Source organism: Spermophilus citellus, assembly GCF_964194105.1.
Source record: "Spermophilus citellus genome assembly, chromosome: 2".
Taxonomy (NCBI): Eukaryota; Metazoa; Chordata; class Mammalia; order Rodentia; family Sciuridae; genus Spermophilus; species Spermophilus citellus.
The window spans coordinates 181,988,352-182,002,658 of record NC_138183.1 but is presented as its reverse complement, the minus strand read 5'-3'; positions in this window follow the sequence as shown (position 1 = coordinate 182,002,658).

Below are 14,307 nucleotides of genomic sequence, written 5' to 3'. Positions count from 1 at the left end.
TACAAAAACATCCCAAGTGCACCTAGGCCTATTTCAGAGTCAGGTAGAGATCAGGATGGTAGAGATCAGCCACTTGTTTTAACCTAGTCAAAATCTAGGTATTTGCTGTCCAGTGATTTTTATAGAGGTACAACAGGAAGCATTAATTAAACACAAACTGTAACTTGACTGGCTCAGAGTAAATTAAAGACTATGTGATTATTCATGACAATTTAGGGTAGTGAATTTAAACCAGTTTGTTAGTCTTCTAGAGAAGATGATGAGGGTGAAATATTTGATCACCTTTTGTAGTTGTATTATTTTTCCTCTTAGAGTAGTATTTTGTACAGAATAAATAAGAGGTACTACTTCTGGAAGCTCTTTTAAGTAGTATATATACTTGCCTTATTTTGGAAATGTCTGGTTATCTTTCTGAAGGAAACATGGTATACTGGAGAGAAGGAAGTTTTAAATATGTGAAAATCCTCTTAACAAGTATATTCTATATATACAAGATAGGTTTTTTTATAGGATGTAAGTGAAAGCCTGGTGTTGAGATAAGTAATTCCTAGTGGGTTACAGGAAATATAAATATTGTTTATCTTTGGTACTCTAATCCATGTACTTTGATAGTAGCCCAAACTGATTAAGGTAATAGGAGAAATGCAAACAATCATACAAAAACTGGTACATGAATGTTAATAGCATTATTCATAGTAGCCCACAAGTGGAACAGTTCAGGAGACCATCAATTTGGTGTGTAAATAAACTGGTATATTTGCATAATATTAATAGCATGACAAGGAATAGAATACCAAACATGCTGTGACTTGGGAGAATCTTGAAAACATGCAAAGTGAAGGAAGCCAGTCATGAGAAACCACTAACACTGATTCTGTTTATAAAATATCCAGAAAAGGCAAATCTAGAGACAAGATTAGTGATTGCTTTAGGGATGTTGAGGTTTTGGGTAGGGAATTAACTACTAATGAGTATGGTGCAGCTTATATGAGGGATGAAGATGTTCTAAAATTAGATTGTGAGTGTGTACTTTAAATGGGTGAATTGTATGTGAATTATCTTAAAGCTTTTTTAAAAGTTAAAAGTAGCAAATGCTGAAAGCAGGTATGTATAAGTGATGGGAAAATGTAGAAGATGCAGAAATTATTTGTGGTTATAAATCTAAAATGAAAATGCTTTATAACTAAGGATATAAGAAGATAGCTCTACTCTCTTCAACAAAATTCTGTGTGGTCAGTCTTCAATTCCTAATGTATTGCATTTTGATGGTGCAAGTATGAGATAAACCAGTAAATAATGATAAAGGAGAACTATTAGAGATGTTAAAATCTAGAACCAGCATTTCCAAGATTTATATTATTATGGTTTGCATCTTAACTGTCTCCCAAGGGCCCATGTGCTGAATGAAGGCTTGGTCACCAGCTTACAGCACTGTTGGAAGAAAGAAGGCGGAGAGATAGGGCCTAGTGAAAGGAAGTTGAGTCATTGAGACCATTCTCCTGAGGAGGTGTTTGGACTCTGGCCCATTCCTCTCTTTTCTTTCCAGCCACCAAGAGGTGAACATACTTCCTCTACCACTTGTTCCACTAAAATGTACTGCACCATGATGGGCTGAAACCTCTGAAACTGTTAGCTTAAATATGCTTTTCCTTCTTTAAAGCTGATTATTTCAGGTATTTTGTCCCTGTAACAAGATAACTAACAGATATGTTCTAGGTTGTGTATGATAGTTGATGAGTAGTTACAATAAGACATTGTCAGCCAGGTGCAGTGGCACATGCGTGTGATTTCAATGACTGAAGAGGCTGAGACATGGAGAATCAAAAGTTCAGGGCCTGCCTCAGCAACTTAGCCCTTGTCTCCAAAAATAAAAAGGGTATGTGTGGGGGGAGTGGGGGGGTGCTGAGGCTCTAACTCCATAGAGCTCCTGCCTTGCATGTGGGAGGCACTGGGTTTGATCCTCAGCACCACATAAAAATAGATATTTTGTCCATCTACAACTAAAAACATTAAAAAGAAAAAAGAAGAAAAGAAATGCCAATGTTGGGTACATACATCATCAAAGCTGTGAAATATCTGATTCTCGTTACTTAAAATTGCTAATAAAATTTCTTAATTCACTTTATTTCTTCAGCAAATGATTTAAAAGGTGGCTTAGAACCATTTAAAAATGGATATATTGGACATAGATGGTAAATGGATAGTGATTATGTTTTCTCAGATAGTGAATGCAGATATATTCTGTTTCTTACCTTTGGATATTTTGACTTGTGTTCATGTTTTCTCAGACAGTTCTTTATAAATTTGCCTTTCCCAGATATAATAAAACTGTAAAGATGTCTTAACTGTGTGAACTTTCAGATTTCTTTCATTTATGGAAAAAAGAAAAGATAATAGGAAAAAAACAAGTTTTTTTGGCATTCTTTAGATTTTAGGCATCTAAACAATTTTAAGAGGGTTTTTTGTTTTTAATCCAACCTTAAAGGAATAAATCTGGTTAATCAAAGTTCAGCCTTCTTAGGGTAAATTATACATAAGTAAAATTTTAATAAAAATATTTTAGTGACTACATTTCAGGAAAAAAAGAAACATACTCATGTTCATCCAAAGAATGGCACAGTAACTGTAAGAAGATAAACTTTATAGGAATAAATTACAGGCCTAGCAAATGTCACTGTCCATAAGTTGTACTCAATCAGTGACTAAGGTTTTTTTGTTTTGTTTTGGTTTTTTAAAGCTGTGGATTTAACCCAGGGGCCTTTACCACTTAATGTTTTATTTTGAGACAGGTCTTGCTAAGTTGTGTAGGGCCTTGCTACGTTGCTGAGGCTGGCTTTGAACTTGCGATCCTCCTGCCTCAGCCTCCCAAGTATTATTATAGGCATGCACCACTGTGCCTAGCTAGTGACTAAATTCTTATATTCTGTTGTACATCCGTAGTGGATTCTGTTTTGCTGCAAAAACATTATTGTCTATAAAATCCTCAATCATCATTATGTTTATTCTGGACGAGACATCAGAGAAAAACTGCCCTCTATGAAAATCAGTTTAGCAGAGAATGTTCAACAACTAGTATGGTAATAAAGTTCCAAGATGATGATTCTTGGATTTATATTCATAGCTAAATAATAAGTATCTTCTCTTGATGGCTGTACAGCCACTCCATTAGTAGATTTAAAACTAATAATTCTTAGGAATCTTCCAGAAGGCAGCATCTTTGGAAGAAGACTAATTAAGACCCTCAAATTAAACAAATGGCAGCAAAAGTGGACAGCTTCTTCCTAAGGCAATCAATAAGAAAGATAAATTTTCTGGTACCTTTGCTCCTTTTCCCTTTTGCTTATGGTTTGTCCCCTAGAGATTCCCTAAAGGTTTCTGTATATGCTGTCATACATCTTTATCATTTTTTAAATCCTGTATTGTCTTTTTTGACCATCTTTAAAAAGCAAAACATTTTGAACCATTTTCTCAGAACATAGCTGCTTTCTGAATCTTCCAAATTCCATTGCCAAAAACAAAACAAAACCTTAATGGCTGTTAAATCCATGGGGAAGTCAGTTTCCTTCCATTAATCCCTTTTGATATTTGATTTTTCTTTTCATTAACCCCAATTTTCATTTCATTCTTATAAAAACAATCTTTCATCCAACAAAATAGTTCTGCTACAATCATTATAGCACTCGTAGCAGAACCAAGATCACCAGGGAAGGGGAAAATGTTGGAGTTAATTCTCACTGCAATAGTCATCTTTCTTCAAAGATATACCAGACTTATCTGCAGAAACTATTTAATATTCTCCCCTGAGTATATGCCCATATCAAGGAAATATTGACGCACTCCAGCTGTGACAAATGATTTTTATATTTCTAATCTTTTCTGTAATGCACTAGGGATTACATTTATTCTGAAATTTCTTGGATTCTATTTTTAAATTTATGTGAGTATTTAACATAAACCAATTAGCACTATAGAACTGTAGGGTTTTTTTTTAATGTTTAGTTTTTAGTTGTAGTTGGACACAAAACCTTTATTTCACTTATTTATTTTTATCTGGTGCTGAGGCCCTAACCCAGGGTCTCACATGTGCGATGCGAGCGCTGTACCACTGAGCCACAACCCCAGCCCCAAGAACTGTAGGTTTTAAGAACCCTTATCTGACTAATTTTGATTTAAGGTATCTTTAGGACAATTTTGTTCATGTCCCAGGTTTCCTTAATGGTCACTTATAATTCCAGGTTACTTTTGGTAAAGTGAAAGGTAATGCTAGGATGAGAAAACAAGTCAGAGTCCCGTCTTAAGATAGCCCAAGTTCATTTGCAGGTGAACTCATGAGAGAAACAGGCTGGCTCAGCACCACATACAAATAAAGATGTCTGCCGAAAACTAAAAATTCTCTCTCTCTCTCTTTGAAAAAAAAAAAAAGGAAAGTATTGCTTGTGTGAATCTGATTATGAATTCGCAGATTCCTGGCATGTGGATAAAAAGACTACTATTTCTCACAAATAAGACAGGGAAATTTTTGTATGGTCTCAAAAAAAGGTGGCGGAAAGCAAAGTGCCCAAATCAGATTGTGAGACCTTCTGTGAACTTGTTAATTCTTAGCAACTTGGAGGACAGATTCAATAGGTCTATAACTATCTTCTGTCCTATAAACTTTTTTCTGCATGCAGCAGTACCATAGGCAATGGGGCAGGATTGCTAATGGTATAATATTTGGCAGACTCTTTACCAAGGAAAATGAGTAGCTGTCTGGTCAGATAACGAAACTCCAGGGATCTTTATTCCTAGGACAAAAAACTAAGCCCAATCCTGAAGGACATGTTGAAATAATTGGCTTTGAGCAGATGAAAACTAAAGGAATTACACATATGCACACGAGTTGAGGGTCCATACTGGGGTAGCAAGGATCTAGCTAATCTAGCAGACGTAAACCTTTTAAAGTCTGCGATATAAGACCTCCAGGAACACCTCCATTCAAAGTTAGCTTTACTGGAGTGCTGCAACAAGCAAGAATGCACACTAAGGGAGAAGTTGTCATATGGGAGGAGTTAGTCTGGATCATTTTAGCAGGGGTTAGTCAGGATGTGTAAACAATGATTGTTGAAACATCTTTGGAACACGTGTACCTCAGTACACTTCACTTTTTACCAGTTTGGGGTCTGTATATGGGTCTGTTATTAGTTGGTGTTCAACCTTTGAACTTAGATGGTTCTTCTTGATGTTAAGGTGGTACGTTTTGTGTCTTTTTTGAGTTTTGTATGTGTATTTTGCAAGTTAGAGTTTGTTTCTTTCCTCAGTACTTTAATGTCAACTATTCTACCATCTCTGTCTCTCTTCTAGGACTTGTTTACCCATGGAATGTTGTCCAAGTTCTTCTATATGTTTCTCACTATGTACTTCCAAAACAGTGCTTTCTAATATAAATAGAATGTGAGCCATGCAGGTGAACTCATGGGAGAAACAGGTTGGCTGTATGTTAAAAGGGAAAGTATTGCTTGTGTGAATCTGGACAGTGTTTAGCAAGGATCTCAGCTAAATCTCAGCAGACCTAAACCTTTTAAGGTCTGTGATATAAGACTCCGGGAAAACACCTCCATTCAAAGTGAGCTTTATTGGGGTGCTGCAACAAGGGAGAATGCACACTAAGGGACAAGTGGAACTTATCATATGGGAGAAGTTGGGGAGAGGTTTAGGGGGCTGTGATATGGGTCTCAGTACATAGTTAATGTAACTTTTAGAAGTACATAGTTAATGTAAATTAACATTCTCTAGTAGCTGCGTTAAAAAAGTAAAACAGGTGAAGTTAATTTTAATAATGTATTTCAATCTAACGTAAAATATTATTGCAACAAGTAATCAATAAAAATTAATGAAACATACTTTTGCATAAAAAGTCTTCAAAATCTGGTGTATATTTTATAGTATATCTCAAATTTAGATGCCAGGTTTTCAAAAGTTAAAGTAATGTAGTACTACCAAGACAAGTTGTGCTTATTGGGAAAATAAATTAGTTAAGATGAAATAAAACAAGAAATTCCACTCTTTAGTCTTACTAGTCCTATTCATGTGCTCAATAGTCACATGAGAACAGAGGCTTCCATACTGGGAAGTGCAGTTCTAGAGTGCTGTAATCTATCCTTGCATTTTGAGGACTTTAGATCTCTTTACTCCAGAATCTCATTTCTGTTTCCTAAAACGCCTCATAATCTATAGGAACTTCAAAATCAATATGTACAAATTGGAACTCATCTCTGAAATCTTCATTCCTGTTACCTATCTTCCTTATCTTAGGAAATTGCATTAATTTCTGTCAGTTTAGTATCCAAAATTTGAATACTGTTATTGATTTTTCCTTCCTTCTCAGCCTTACCCAATCAATGATTATGCTAAGTACTATCAGATCTTCAAATATTTAAAAATCCATTCACTTCTTTATTTCTGCATTTACTATGAAGTTGAGGCTAATGTTTCTCAAACTCTGATGTAGTAATATATCCTTTGGGGACCTTGTAAATAAAGATTCTGATTCAGTTGGTCTGGAGAGGAGCCTAAGTCTGCATTTCCAACAAGCTTCTAGGTGCTGCTGCTGTTCTGTCAACCACACTTGGAATAGAAAGGAATTAGGTCCATCCTTACCAAGGTCTCTTAAAGGGCCTCCCTGCTATTTTACCCCTTCCTCTAATCCATTTGTTACACTGCAACAAGAGTGATTTTTATAATATATAAATTGGATCATCTCAATATCTTGCTTAATATACTTTGGTAATTTCTCAAGTGAGAATGAAGCAGGGAATCATTACAGATCCTTCTTTGCTCTCAAACTTTTATCTCCTACACTCATTTCCCCTACCTCAACTTGTTCATATTCTACCATGTGTGCATGACTTGAAGGGCCTTTGTATATGTTTTTCTGCTGAACTCAGCATCATCTTCCATTTCCTTGACTTTGTTAATTCTCTTTTATGTCTCAGCTTAGATTTCACTTCCTGTGCGGAGTTTATTCAGATTCCCCCCCCCCCCGCCGCCAAAAAAAGGATAGTCTCCTGGTCCTACCTCTCATCCTGAAGCATTGTGCAGCACTCAATCAACTGTGTATTATTGCCTTTTTATTTGTCTGCTTTTCCCCTGAAAGACTTTAGATTTCCTGAGATCAGGAGCTCTCTTTTTAATTGTGGCAAATAGTGGATGTGCAAAAGATATTTTTGAAAAACTGAACAAGATGTGAGAATACAATGCTTTGCCAAGAAGTCAGTGCTTCCCTGATTAAAATGTCTAATATCACTGTTTGCTTTCAATATGTGACTTTCAGAAGGATCTACAAAAGAATAAGTTGAAGTAAGAGAGGTGTTTGAGGTTTTGTTTTTCATTAGGGAATTGTATTTTCTAGGAACTCCTTTTATTTTCAATTTCTCAAATATCAATGTATATCCATAAAATACATAGTATATTTTTTGAAACATGTTTTATAAAACATTAGTTCTGCTAGACATTTTGTGAAGAAATCTTCCATGTTGTTTAAGAAACAGCACAATATTCCTTTTACTAAAATTTATGTTTCAAATCTATACAATATTCTTGGAAACTCAAGATAGCAAAATCCTCAGTAATATCTTTAAGCATGTTTAACTTGTTATCCTAGCTTATTTGACTTTAGAACTCATTTTAATTTCCCGTTAGAAAATGCAGTGAAATAAGAGAAAACTAATTGCCCCTTTGTATGACAAAAGTCTAAATATGGAATAAGAGTCATTTGTATACATGATCTGGCTTCAACATCCATTGAGACTGTTTCATGACCTGCTATTTCTTTTTCTTTTTTCATTTAAAATGTACTAATATTTATCAGATATGAGGCATCACTACATAATAACTTTTTAAAAAAATTTAATTGCTCAAAACTTAGCATTTTCTAATCCAGAACCACAGAGTTTTATTTAGATATGAACTCATTAGCATTTGGCTTTTTCAAAAGAGAAAAAATGTAAAACTCTGTAAGTTGTTGTCTTTTGCAATGATGGATAGAGAACAATAAAGCTGTGGTACAATAGTTACGATTATAAGCTCTAGAGTCATGGGCCTTGGATTTTAAACCTGCCTCTACCATTTATTTACTGCTACAATCTTATTTAATTACTTTGTCTCTATGTCCTGTTTTGCTCATCTGTAAAATGAAATGACCACAGTATCTGCCTTAGAGGCTTATTATCAAGTATAAACTTACATGAAGTTTTAGCCTGATGCATCCCATGTGCTAAGTATAGACATCTAATTTTAAAACTGATCAAGGGTAACTCATTGATCAAGTGACCTATGGTCACTATCAGTTTCAAAGAACAATTCAAACTGTTATATCATTGGATATATATATATATATATATATTTTTTTTTTTCCTTCCTTCTCAGCCTTACCCAATCAATGATTATGCTAAGTACTATCAGATCTTCAAATATTTAAAAATCCATTCACTTCTTTATTTCTGCATTTACTATGCAGTTGAGGCTAATGTTTCTCAAACTCTGATGTAGTAATATATCCTTTGGGGACCTTGTAAATAAAGATTCTGTTCAGTTGGTCTGGTGTGTATACACACACACACACGCGCGCACACACACACACACACACATATATATAGGAATAGACAATTTGAATAGATTTATATCTACTAAAAATTGAATTGATAATATATATGTGTATGTGTGTGTGTGTGTGTGTATATATATATATATATATATATATTTAACTATATTTTAGTTTTAAGTCAACACAATATCTTTATTTTATATTTATGTGGTGCTGAGGATCAAACCCAGTGCCTCATGCATGCTAGGTGAGCACTCTACCACTGAGCCACAACCCCAGCCCCCTGGGCTTCCTTTTTAAAGATGAGATGACTGATAACTATTTGTATACTACCTGTATTTGTATGTGTGTGTTGGTACTGGGGATCAAACCCAAGGGGCACTTCATCACTGTGCTACATCTCCAGCTCTTTTTAAAAGTGTAGGGAGAACTACAGAAATAATATTGTTATTTTGGATAACAAAAACATGTTTCTTGCTTGTAATTTTATTTTATTACTTTAGTTTGTTTACTCGAGGCTTGAAAAAAATGGAAGAGATAGTGGTAAGTAAAAGTCCTTCAAAGGTTGGTAGTCAGCTGGGCACGTGCCTTTAATCCCAGTGGCTTGGGAGGCTGAGGCAGGATCTTGAGTTCAAAGCCCACCTCAGTAACAGAGAGGCACTAAGCAACTCAGTGAGACCCTTTCTCTAAATAAAATAAAATGTGGCTCAGTGCTCAAGTGCCCCTGAGTTCAATCCCTGGTACCCCACCTCCAAAAATAAAAAATAAAAAAGGTTGGTGGTCACAGGGAGAAAAATAAAAATAGGACTAGACAATTTGAATAGGTTTATATCTACTAAACATATTAAGTTGATAATTTAATATGTGATTTTCCAAAACAGCAGATGGGTTCACTGGTGAATTTAAAGAAGTTATACCAATTCTTTGCAATATCTTAAGAAAATAAGGAAAGGAGTACTTCATAACTCATTTTATGAGGCCAACATTACTCTAACACCTTAACCAGATAACATTGTAAGAAAAGAAACTACAGACCAATATATCTCATGAATATAGATGCAAAAGCCTCAACAAAATATTAGATCAAATCTAAAAAACAGAATTACATGCCATGACTGAGATTTATCTCAGATATATAAGGCATTTGTCATGAAAACTCCCAGGAACAGTAATATGAAGGACTTTTATAAGTTTATAAAAAAAGATCTATAAAACCCCTAAAAGTTGTACTTGATAGAAGTTTGAATCTTTCCCACTAAGATCAGAAAAGACAAGGACATCCCTTTATCATAACTTCCCAGCATCACAATGGAAGTTCTAACTAATGCAGTGAGATAAATAAAGAAAATAAAATGTATGAAGATGGAGAAAGCAGAAGCCAAACTGTCTTTGTGAGATGTCATGATCACTTGTGTAAAAATCTAAGAATTAGGAAAAAAACCAAAAAAACCTCTTGGAACTAGTAAATGGTTATAGTAATTTTGCTGGATACAAGGTGCCAGCAGTCTGGCTGGGCATGAGCCACTTGTCAAACAGAAACAAACTTTATTTTTAGATCACACCCAGCACCGCAGGAGCTCTTCAGGAATTCCCTCAGAGCCCAACTGCCACCAAGGCTTCCAGGGAGCCTCTCAACCCCCCACTCCTCCTGCTCTTGAGGCCGATTGGCTAGGTCGCATGGGCGGAGCCAAAAGAGTCCCCCAATGAGCAGCTCCGTGGTCTGAAAGGGCGGGGAAGCAGCCCAATGAGCATCACTGTAGAGGAGCCAATCAGCTGGCAGCTGGAAGTTTGCTGGGGCCTCTGTGAGCCAATCAGCTGGAAGTTTGCTGGGACCCCTTCGGCTGTGGCTCTCAACAACAAGGTTAATATATAATTGGCACTCAAGAAAGTGACATATTTAGGTATAAATTTAACAACTTCTGTATAAAACCTCACAAGCTCTGATGAAAGAAATCAGGAAGAAATAGTAAAGGGAAATATGTTCTATGTTCAAGGAGAGGAAGACTCAGTATTGTCAAGCTATCAGTTCTTCCCAACTTGTCTAGAGATTCATTGTGATTCCAGTTAAAATCCTAGCAAGCTGTGTGATGGATACAAACAAACCCATTCTATAGTTTTATGACCAGGCAGAATAGCCAATACAATATTGAAGGAAAATAAGAAAGTTGGAAGATTGACACTACTCAACTAAACAATTACTATTAAACTATACTGGTCAAGACAATGTAGTATTGTCCACAGAATAGTAAAATTAATGGAACAGGTCAGAGAGTCCAAAAATAGACCCACATAAATATGGTCAACAGGTCTTTGATAACAGAACAAAGGCAAAGCAATGGAACAAAGATAGTCCTTTAACAAATCATGCTGTCAACTGAACAGCTACATTCAAAAAAGGTCAGTGTAGACACAGGTCTTATACCCTTAACAAAAATGAACTAACATGCATCACAGACCTAAATGCAAAACACAAAACTATGAAACTCCTAGAAGATAACGTGAAAACCTGGACTACATTTGGAATGCTAAAGATTTTTAGATACAAAACAAAGGTACAATCCATGAAAGGAAAAATTGAAAAAAAAAAGAACTAAAATTAAAAACTTCTGTTCTATGAAAAACAATATGAAGGGAATGAGAGGACAAACCACAGACTGGGAAAAAATATTTGCAAAAGAGACATCTAATAAAGGACTGCTTATAAAATATACAAGAAACTTTTAAAACTCAATGCAAAGGAAAAGAAAAACAAAGACACACCTCTCCGAAAGATACATGAATGCAAAATAAGCATATGAAAATGTACTTCATATCATATAGAATAGGAAAAACTAAAATGAGATACCACTACAAACAGCTATAGAATTGCTAAGATCTGGAATACTGATACTACCCAAGCTGATGATGTGTAATTGCTGATGGGAATGCAGAACAGTACACATCTTTTGGAAGACAATTTGGCATTTTCTCACAAAATTAAACATTTATTTATTGCAGTGCTAGGGATTGAACCCAAATGTGATCTACCACCAAGCTACACCTCCCAGCCCTTTTTTATGTTTTTTTATTATTATTTTTATTTTTTTATTGGTTGTTCACAACATTACAAAGCTCTTGACATATCATATTTCATACATTAGATAAAAGTGGGTTATGAACCCCCAATTTTACCCCAAATGCAGATTGCAGAATCACGTCAGTTACACATCCACAATTTTACATAATGCCCTATTAGTAATTGTTGTATTCTGCTACCTTTCCTATCCCCTACTATCCCCCCTCCCCTCCCCTCCCATCTTCTCTCTCTACCCCATCTACTGTAATTCATTTCTCTCCTTGTTTATTTTCCCATTCCCCTCACAACCTCTTATATGTAATTTTGTATAGCAATGAGGGTCTCCCTTCATTTCCATGCAATTTCCCTTTTCTCTCCCTTTCCCTCCCATCTCATGTCTCTGTTTAATGTTAATCTTTTCTTCCTGCTCTTCCTCCCTGCTCTGTTCATAGTTGCTCTCATTATATCAAAGAAGACATTTGGTATTTGTTTTTTAGGGATTGGCTAGCTTCACTAAGCATAATCTGCTCTAGTGCCATCCATTTCCCTGCAAATTCTATGATTTTGACATTTTTTATTGCTGCATAGTACTCCATTGTGTATAGATGCCACATTTTTTTTAATCCATTCATCTATTGAAGGGCATCTGGGTTGGTTCCACAGTCTAGCTATTGTGAATTGTGCTGCTATGAACATCGATGTGGCAGTATCCCTGTAGCATGCTCTTTTAAGGTCTTCAGGGAATAGTCCGAGAAGGGCAATAGCAGGGTCAAATGGTGGTTCCATTCCCAGCTTTCCCAGGAATCTCCAAACTGCTCTCCAAATTGGCCGCACCAATTTGCAGTCCCACCAGCAATGTACAAGTGTACCCTTTTCTCCACATCCTCGCCAGCACTTATTGTTGTTTGACTTCATAGTGGCTGCCAATCTTACTGGAGTGAGATGGTATCTTAGGGTGGTTTTGATTTGCATTTCTCTGACTGCTAGAGATGGTGAGCATTTTTTCATGTACTTGTTGATTGATTGTATGTCCTCCTCTGAGAAGTGTCTGTTCAGGTCCTTGGCCCATTTGTTGATTGGGTTATTTGTTATCTTATTGTCTAATTTTTTGAGTTCTTTGTATACTCTGGATATTAGGGCTCTATCTGAAGTGTGAGGAGTAAAAATTTGTTCCCAGGATGTAGGCTCCCTATTTACCTCTCTTATTGTTTCTCTTGCTGAGAAAAAACTTTTTAGTTTAAGTAAGTCCCATTTGTTGATTCTTGTTATTAACTCTTGTGCTATGGGTGTCCTATTAAGGAATTTGGAGCCCGACCCCACAATATGTAAATCAGAGTCAACTTTTTCTTCTATCAGACACAGAGTCTCAGATTTGATATCAAGCTCCTTGATCCATTTTGAGTTAACTTTTGTGCATGGCGAGAGAAAGGGATTCAGTTTCATTTTGTTGCATATGGATTTCCAGTTTTCCCAACACCATTTGTTGAAGATGCTATCCTTCCTCCATTGCATGCTTTTAGCTCCTTTATCAAATATAAGATAGTTGTAACTTTGTGGATTAGTCTCTGTGTCCTCTATTCTATACCATTGGTCCACCTGCCTGTTTTGGTACCAGTACCATGCTGTTTTTGTCACTATTGCTCTGTAATATAGTTTGAAATCTGGTATCGCTATACCGCCTGATTCACACTTCCTGCTTAGAATTGCTTTTGCTATTCTGGGTCTTTTATTTTTCCATATGAATTTCATGATTGCTTTATCTATTTCTACAAGAAATGCCCTTGGGATTTTGATTGGCATTGCATTAAACCTATAGAGAACTTTTGGTAATATCGCCATTTTGATGATGTTAGTTCTGCCTATCCATGAACAGGGTATATTTTTCCATCTTCTAAGATCTTCTTCTACTTCTCTCTTTAGGGTTCTGTAGTTTTCATTGTATAAATCTTTCACCTCTTTTGTTAGGTTGATTCCCAAGTATTTTATTTCTTTTGAGGATATTGTGAATGGAGTGTTTTTCCTCATTTCCGTTTCAGAAGTTTTGTCGCTGATATACAGAAATGCCTTTGACTTATGCATGTTGATTTTATATCCTGCCACTTTGCTGAATTCATTTATTAGTTCTAGTAGTTTCTTTGTAGACCCTTTTGGGTCTTCTATGTATAGAATCATGTCATCTGCAAATAGTGATAATTTAAGTTCTTCTTTTCCTATTTTTATGCCTTTAATTTCTTTCGTCTGTCTAATTGCTCTGGCCAGTGTTTCGAGAACTATATTGAATAGAAGTGGTGATAGAGGGCATCCCTGTCTTGTTCCAGATTTTAGAGGGAATGCCTTCAATTTTTCTCCATTCAGAAAGATGCTAGCCTGAGGCTTAGCATAGATAGCTTTTACAAAGTCAAGGTAAGTTCCTGTTATCCCTAGTTTTTCTAATGTTTTGAACATAAAGGGATGCTGTACTTTGTCGAATGCTTTCTCTGCATCTATCAAGATGATCATATGGTTCTTATCTTTAAGTCTATTGATGTGGTGAATAACATTTATTGATTTCCGTATATTGAACCATCCTTGCATCCCAGGGATGAATCCTACTTGATCATGGTGCACAATTTTTTTGATGTGTTTTTGTATTCGATTCGCCAGAATTTTATTGAGGATTTTTGCATCTAGG